This window comes from Strix uralensis, unplaced genomic scaffold (genome assembly GCF_047716275.1).
Source record: "Strix uralensis isolate ZFMK-TIS-50842 unplaced genomic scaffold, bStrUra1 scaffold_64, whole genome shotgun sequence".
Classification (NCBI taxonomy): domain Eukaryota; kingdom Metazoa; phylum Chordata; class Aves; order Strigiformes; family Strigidae; genus Strix; species Strix uralensis.
The window spans coordinates 65,723-73,938 of record NW_027436722.1 but is presented as its reverse complement, the minus strand read 5'-3'; the positions used below and the strand labels follow the sequence as shown (position 1 = coordinate 73,938).

Sequence of the window (8,216 nt, the reverse complement as noted above, 5' to 3'; positions counted from 1 at the left end):
TGTGTATTCTCAGTGGGTCAAGGAAAATACTGTTTCCTGAGCAAATTAGTATTTTTGGCTCTTTTTTTGGTGTGAAGAGAGGTGAAGGACTGCTATGTTCCAATGCTGGGTATAAGTTAGATTCCTTTCTGGCTGACACAGATTTTATTAATGACACGTACTTGTAAATCCTGTTCGGGTAAATGGAGCAGTTAGAAGATCAGCATCACAGAACATCACAGCCATCATTTAGATGCCAAGAGGTTTTTCCTTCATAAATAGACAAGAAGGGCAAAAGAGCAGTCCGGGGTCATGAAAGAATACTTGGAGTGATACGCGTTCATATGGTTATCATGGAGCAGTTAGGATCACAGTCTGTATCTCAGTTTCCTGCTCTTTCATAATTACAGTGTGACGTTTAGTTACAAATCCTTATTCATATTGGTATGCTCAGCCATCGTTTACTGAAAGAACCAGGACAGTAATTAAATCAGGCACACTGCCTTTCTTTTCTCCTTTGATTTTATACGTACATTGAAATGAAATGTCTTTTTTAATAATAATATCTGCAAGCAGAAAATAAATGTAATCATAATCATTGTGACAAATCAAAGCATACCATCCTATTTAAAGCAATTCTGCATTTTTAGATGGCAAGGGTTAAGTAGGGTGCCAAGTGCTGCTTTTCTGTCCTGCTTTGTGAGTGTACCGGGTCTGGCTGAGCCAGAATTGGTTTTCCCCTGTAGCAGCCCTCATGGTGCTGTGTTTTATGTTGGGAGCTGGCAGGGTGTTGATAGCACACTGGTGTTGTGGCTACTGCTGAGTGGTGCTTACACAGCACCAAGGCTCTTTCTGACATTTCCCCCCCCCACAGTGGGACGGGGTGGGCAAGATCTTGGGAGGGGACACAACCAGGACAGCTGACCCGAACTGACCAAAGGGATATTCCAGACCATATGACGTCTGCTCAGTATAAAGCTGGGAGAAAGGAGGAAGGGGGTGGGGTCACCCTTGGTCCTCCGAGGCAACCACTACGCGTATCAGAGCCCTGCTTCCTGAGAAGGCTCGACATCGCCTGTTAATGGGAAGTAGAGAATAAATCTGTTTTCCTTTTTTTGCTTCCGCACGCGGACCTTTGCTTCGCTTTGCTTATATTAAAACTGCTGTTGTTTTACCCACAAGGGTTGGGTTTTTTTTTTCCTTTCTTATTTTCTTTCCCGTCTTTGCCCTGTTGAGAAAAAAAGGGGAAGGGGGGGGGGAAGTGATAGAGCGACTTGGTGGGTACCTGGCATTTAGCCAAGGTCAAACCACCAGAGTCTTTTTTGGCGCCCAACGTGGGGCGGGACAACGGCAGTTTATATTAATTGTGCTATAGCTATAGCAGTTAGTAAGCGACAAGCTCTTGTGCTGGTCACGGGTTTGTTTATTGCTCTGCTTTTCTTTATTTTGCTAAGCTCAGGAACATGCTGGAAGAAATTGGGAACATCATGAGTGGTTTTATTCTGCAAGCTCCTGAAGTACTTATTAATTCTTATGTTAGCTCTTTGATACTGTTCATTGATGCTATTTGCCTATTGTGGGCTGTGTGGAGCTCATTAGGTTTTTGGTGTAAGAGAAGGCAAATTTTGGGTGAGAGAATACCAAAATGTGCCCTGAGGCGGCCTGTCCCTGGGTGGCAGGGGGAGTGGAAGGATTTGGGCAGATTCCTAGGACGGTTATCACCTCCTGTAGCCTGGGATCTTACCCCTGAACAGGCAAGCAACCCTGCAAAATTGACACAACACCTGATAGAAGGGTGCCTTGTCTATCCCGATGAAAATCAGCAACTCCTAGCGCTGTACTGGGGCCTGGCCTGTGCTTATCGAGCTGCAGTTCAGTGCTCTCAAAGGACTGTGGTGGAGATGGGGACTCAAACAAAAACAATAACAGCAGAGATTGCCCCAGTAGTAAAAAAGAAACAGTGGACAAGGAGAACAACAGGTCCATACCCTCAATTAATAAGGGACGAAAAAGAAGAGGAAGAAGCGGGTCCTTCAGCAAAGGGGTCAGAAGAGGGAATAACGGAGCTCAAACAGGAGGCAGAAACTACCCGGTCCCTGACATCATCAGAACTGCGAGATCTGCGGAAAGACTATAGCCGCCAGCCGGGTGAGCGGATTGCTGCCTGGCTGCTTCAATGCTGGGATAATGGGGCTGATGCTCAGCAGCTGGAAGGTAAGGAAGCCCAACAGCTGGGTTCCCTTGCTAGAGATCGAGGAATTGAAAGGGGAATTGGAAAAGAAACAGGAATTTGCAGTCTGTTGAGACGGTTCCTTTCAAGTGTTAAAGCAAGATATCCCTTCAAGGAAGATCTTACGGACAACTCCCCAGGGAAGTGGACTACTGCAGATGAAGGTGTGCAGTACCTGAGAGAATTAGCAGTGCTGGAAGTCATCTATGGTGATCCAGATAATGATGAAGCCCCTAAAAATCCAGAGGATGTCCTGTGCACACGGGCCATGTGGAGGAAGGTGATTAAAGGTGCACCATCCTCGTATTCTGCTGGCTTGGCTGCGATGTACTATCCAGAAATGGATGTGGGAGAAGGACTAAGATGTACGCCAACTGTGGAGGCAGTCTCTTCCTGGCTTCAGAACTTTGAAGAGAGTCTTGGTACCTCCTCATCTCTACGGGCGAGTGCCTTAAATGTCAGGAGCACCCCAAGAAATCAGTTCTCTTCCACCCCAGTCAGAGGGAAAGGGAAACCTAGGCGCATGACACGTGGCGAACTTTGGTTCTTCCTGCGTGACCAGGGGGAGGACATGAGGAAGTGGGATGGTCAACTCACCTTCAAGTTGGAAGCTCGTGTACATGAATTGCGAGGAAAGACCCCTGCCAAGAAGACATCCAAGAAGGTTGTTAATGTAGCTGGTGTGAAACCGCAAGAAAGTAATCAGCGATCTCCCAGATACAGGAAGACTGAGATCACCTCCCTTGGCCCTGATGAAGGAGTCTCTGGCCTGGCACGGCAAGGGTCAGACAGTGAATACTCTGACCAAGAACAGGAATAGAGGGCCCCTGCCTCCAGCCAGGAGGAGGAAAGGGATGATCGGGTGTATTGGACAGTGTGGATTCGATGGCCTGGCACATCAAATCCACAGAAGTACCAGGCTTTAATCGACACCGGGGCACAGTGTACATTAATGCCATCAGGTTATAGAGGGGCAGAACCTATCTGGATCTCAGGAGTGACAGGTGGATATCAAGAACTGTCAGTACTGGAAGCCGAGGTTAGCTTGACCGGGGACGAGTGGGAAAAACGTCCCATTGTAACTGGCCCAGAAGCCCCTTGTATCTTGGGCATTGACTACCTCAAGAGGGGGTATTTCAAAGACCCAAAAGGATACCGATGGGCTTTTGGTGTGGCCAGTGTGAACACAGAGAAAGTCAAACAGTTGTCTAATCTGCCTGGCCTCTCGGAAGATCCTTTTGTTGTAGGACTGTTGCGAGTTGAAGAACAACAGGTGCCAATTGCTACGAGGACCATGCACCGACGGCAGTATCGCACGAACCGAGACTCTCTGGCTCCCATCCAAGAACTGATCCGTCAACTGGAGACCCAAGGTGTCATCAGTAAGACACATTCGCCTTTTAATAGCCCAATATGGCCAGTGCGAAAGTCTGACGGAGGGTGGAGGTTGACAGCAGACTATCGTGGCCTGAACGAAGTGACGCCACCACTGAGTGCTGCTGTACCAGATATGTTAGAGCTCCAATATGAACTGGAGTCAAAGGCAGCCAAGTGGTACACCACAATCGACATCGCCAATGCATTCTTTTCAATTCCTTTGGCAGAAGAGTGCAGGCCACAGTTTGCTTTCACGTGGAGGGGTGTCCAATATACCTGGAATCGACTGCCCCAGGGGTGGAAGCACAGCCCCACTATTTGTCATGGACTAATTCAAACTGCACTGGAAAAGGGTGATGCCCCTGAACATCTACAGTACATCGATGACATCATTGTGTGAGGCAACAAGGCAGAAGAAGTGTTCAAGAAAGGACGAAAAGTAATTGAGATTCTTCTGAGAGCTGGGTTTGCCATAAAGAAAAGCAAGATCAAGGGACCAGCACAGGAGATTCAGTTCTTGGGAATAAAATGGCAAGATGGACGCCACAGGGTTAATTCTACTCAAAATTATGCCTCCTCAGAGTGCTATGAGTGATAGTTTCTTGGTGCTTGAGGCTATAGCCAGAAAACTTGAGGTGTAGCAGGTAAGTCTCCCTTTGTTTGTAAGTGGGAATGGTGTCGGGCTGTCATTGTCACTTGATGTATTTTCTTTCTTGGTAACAGGCAGATGCTGGAATAAGCCCGCATGTTTTCCCCTCAGCTCGTCCAGGCTCAGCCACTAAAGATGCTGGAGCAGGGATGAGGCGGTCAGGCTCCTGTGAACGGTGACTGCTTCCAGTCCTTGTGTGGTACCATGTCTGCTGCCTCCCGCCATGGTTCCCAAGGGACACACGGCTCATTCTGTAGTGCTGTTACTTCCTTTAAGGATCTGTTCCTAAGATAATTCTTCAGTTCCCTTTCTCTTATTTTTCAGTTATTATTCCTTATTCTCATTGTTCTTTTACAGGGCTGTGTCAAACTATACAAAACCCATTACTGTTGTATGGTTTTACAAAATATTTTTTCAGCTACATTTGAATTTTATTCTTTCCTTCTACCATTTGTTTGTGGTCTAATTTTTTTTAATGGCAGGGTAATATTTCTTGATGTATTAACAGTCCTCCTCTAACCAGTCAGAGTAGCGCATATTCATTTTGTTGTAACGCTTTTGCTCTGCTTCCTTAATTTTTTTGTTTTTGATTGTATTTTAATCCCTTTCCCTTTGTCCCGCTTTTGATGTTATTTAAATTTTGAGCTGTCCGTTGTAAACAGTTGTCTATTATGTTGTTAGTCTTTTGTTTTTGGGGAGCTGTAATGGATTATTTATGCCTCCTATGTATCTCTGGGACTCTCTGCTTCTACTTTTTCCACAGAAGTAGATTTGAATTCTGTTTTCACTTATTTCTGAATTATTTTCCCCACATGTACTTGAAATCCAAGAGGCTCAAAGTCTTCTGTTGTATGGGTTCAATGACAGTACAGTATCTCTTGGTCAGCAACCTTTGTTACTTTTCAATTCCATACCTTTCTCTATTAGTAAGAGGTTATTTAGAATTTATTTTCCTTTTTATGGATTTACCATACTTATATTCTGCAACTCCCCCTTCAGCCATAGATTCTTTCAGTATTAGCCTTTTTATTAAAGAAACTGAAAGCTTAGAATTCAGCTAGCGATTGTGAACATGTAAACTCTGATTTGAATTTTTGGTTCTTCTGTAGGTTTGTGAAATCTTGGATCAAATTGCTAAACTTGTCAGAGGGTGCTATGCAAGTTGAGCACAAACTAAAGCACTTTGAATTCAGACGATCTTTCTTAGTCTCAATTCCTCACCTGTAAAATAGGGTGAGTATTTCTAAACTTTGTAGTCAGACTTTATGGCTTTTAAGCAAGAATTCTTCTAGGAATTTATACTAAATTTATACATCTGTTGTGTCCTCTAAAACCAATTCAGGGATTTTTGATTTGCTGATTTTCCCTTTTTTTTTTAATGATTGTGCATGTAAATCTGCTAACAGGACTTCTAAATGATTTTTTTATTTGCCTTGTAAAATGTAGGGCTTAATCCGTTATCAGGCGTTCAGTACATATTTGTAAACTACAGGCTAGAACTAAAATACTGTATTTGTATCACTACTTTTTTTTTAACTGTTGTAAATTCACAGGGAATTGTGAAGAGAGGTGAAGTTGTGTTCGAGGCTGCCAGAAGCCGCAGAATCCCAATCCTGATGGGAACACCTGGAGGTGACCAGAAGAGGACAGTGCGGATTGTTGCCGATTCCATCCCCGACTTGCCTGACCTGGGGCTTATTGACAAGGAGCTGGCAACCAGTGGAGCTGGAAATCCCAAGGTAGAACAGATGATTAGAGACTCTACTAAAGCCTTAAGCAACTTGTCACTGCAATGACAACTTACTGCATTTTAGGAAGCAGCTTCCTGGTTTAGGAGCAGGAAGTCTCCATATCATTATCAGGGTTAATATAACATATTTAAAAAGGACTCAACGTGCCAGTAAAATAACAGAGTAGAGATAATATGCAGTCACAGAATAATTGTGTCTAATTTCTGAAGCTACCTTGAGCAAAGGCAACAAGTCCTTCTAAGGTATTTGAGACATACACTCAGGGGTACTGTCTTTCAGTTTATAATATTACTGTAGAAAACTCTGATTGCTTCTCTTATTGTTATGGGTTGTCTGTTATGTTGAAAGAACTACGTAGCTGGTATCCAAAGACTGTCCCAGACCTATTTCAGATGATGCAGTTCAGACTGTGGTGGGAGAAAGGACTAAACTACTGGCATTTTTTTTAGATACTGCATTTTATTGATTGCTTTTTTTATTGCAATATTTTTATAAAATGGGTTCTGTGCGGGCTTCAACTGTCAGTTCAATACTAAAGTTCAGTGCAATACTATAAAAAACAGTTCAGTTGGTAGGCTTTTTAAGCCATAGCCTATTAGAATGAAAGTTCATTAATTTATACTTTATTCCTGTTGTTGATAGTGACTTAAATCCTGCTTATAAACACCTTGAGAAATAAAATATGAACTGCCTTTGGCTCCATATGCAAATGAGCCATAAGGGCTCAGCATTAGCAGTCTAGTTTTTGCCTCCTGCATATAAAAGGCAATAGTTACTTGTAAATCACAGAGTAAAGAAACTACAATAAAATGAAAAGTGGTTTTAGAGTTCTGCAAATTCCTGCAGAAAACCTGTAGAACTATAGGGTATCTTTTATTATTGCCAGCTTGTCATGTATAAAACAGGGAAGAGTAAATCTTGATTTTTTTTTTTTTTTTCCCCCCAACTAGTGCTGTGTTTTTCACTTGCCTGAAGAGTAATGGTACTCATAGTTGCAGTCATAGTTTGTAACCAAATTGTTCATATTTACAGATAAAAATACAGTGAAATTTCTACATTAAGTTAATGTGCTAACTTTATATGGGAGCTTCTAGGAGGACTTCGGAACAAAATAGTGTATTCAAAAGCAAATTCAGTACACTAACTGTAAAGTTTGGGTTTATTTAAGCTGGTATATTTTGCATTAGGTACTGTTTGTAGCATTGGGTTGTAAACATACTAAACTGTATATTTTTCAAGAGCTTTTTTAAATTCCAAGTATTCACTGGTTTGTAGTGTAAGTTTCACGTCATATTTAGGTTTGAGCCTTTCTATGAAGGAGCACCAGTATTTTCCTTGCAGTAGAATTGGTGTGTAAGCTGTTTAAGGAATGTTTAATTCTAATTAGAATACTTACCTCACTTAGTGTTAATTTTTAGATTGGGCTTTGTTGATTGTAAGAACTTGCATAATTGCTATAAATATCTGCTTTAAAACAGATTTGACATATTGCACTAATCTTGAGTTGTAACACTGTTATTGAAAAGCACTTTTAAATTTCTTACTAGAAGGACCATCAGAGTACAACTAATGTTGAGATTTATTTTTTCTATACTGTCTGATGTTACTGAAAGATGTTATTCTTTCATATATTTTTTATAAAATTATAAATTACATTTCTATAAACTAAAACCCTGTCATAGTACCATATGGTCTTTTCCAAAACATTTTCTGTTTGTGTTAACATGTTTATATTATTTTCCCTTGGTGGAGATTAAAATGATGTTGAACAATGCTGACTGACTTTCACTTTCTTTTCACTTCCCGTGTATCTTGGCTGTCAAAAACTTCAAATGGAACAGTTTATTGGAAAGACAAGGAGATGTGTTTTTCATAGTTAATGTAACTGATACTGCAGTGAGTCTTAAGGGTGAGTAGTACAAGGTTTGTCAACGGCGAATGACTTCTCTAAGAGTTAATGTGTTGACCTCTTAAGGTGAGCTTGGAAGTTCTGTATCCAAATACTTTTTAAGATGTCATCATAAGGGGTTAAAGTCACTTTATAATTCCAAGTTATGTGCCATTACCTATGTTGTTGAAAGTCCTGTTTTAAGTATTTTATTGTTACAAGGTGTTAAACTGTAAACTAAGTGTCTGTTAAGGCTGCGGTAGTTTGTTAGAGGTCTTTTATAGATCAGCATCTCAGAGAACCAAACGTTTGCAGCAGAGCCTGCTAGTTTTCAGACTCACC

The 8,216-nt window shown here is 41.8% G+C and overlaps 1 long non-coding RNA gene across 1 annotated transcript; it reads left to right on the top strand.

Moving 5' to 3' along the window:
• Window positions 1-4,924: 4,924 nt before the first annotated feature.
• Window positions 4,925-7,762, top strand: LOC141938473 (uncharacterized). The gene is made up of 2 exons (XR_012627303.1): window positions 4,925-5,468; window positions 5,789-7,762. It is a non-coding gene; the product is annotated as an uncharacterized LOC141938473 (long non-coding RNA).
• The last annotated feature ends 454 nt before the right edge of the window (window positions 7,763-8,216 follow it).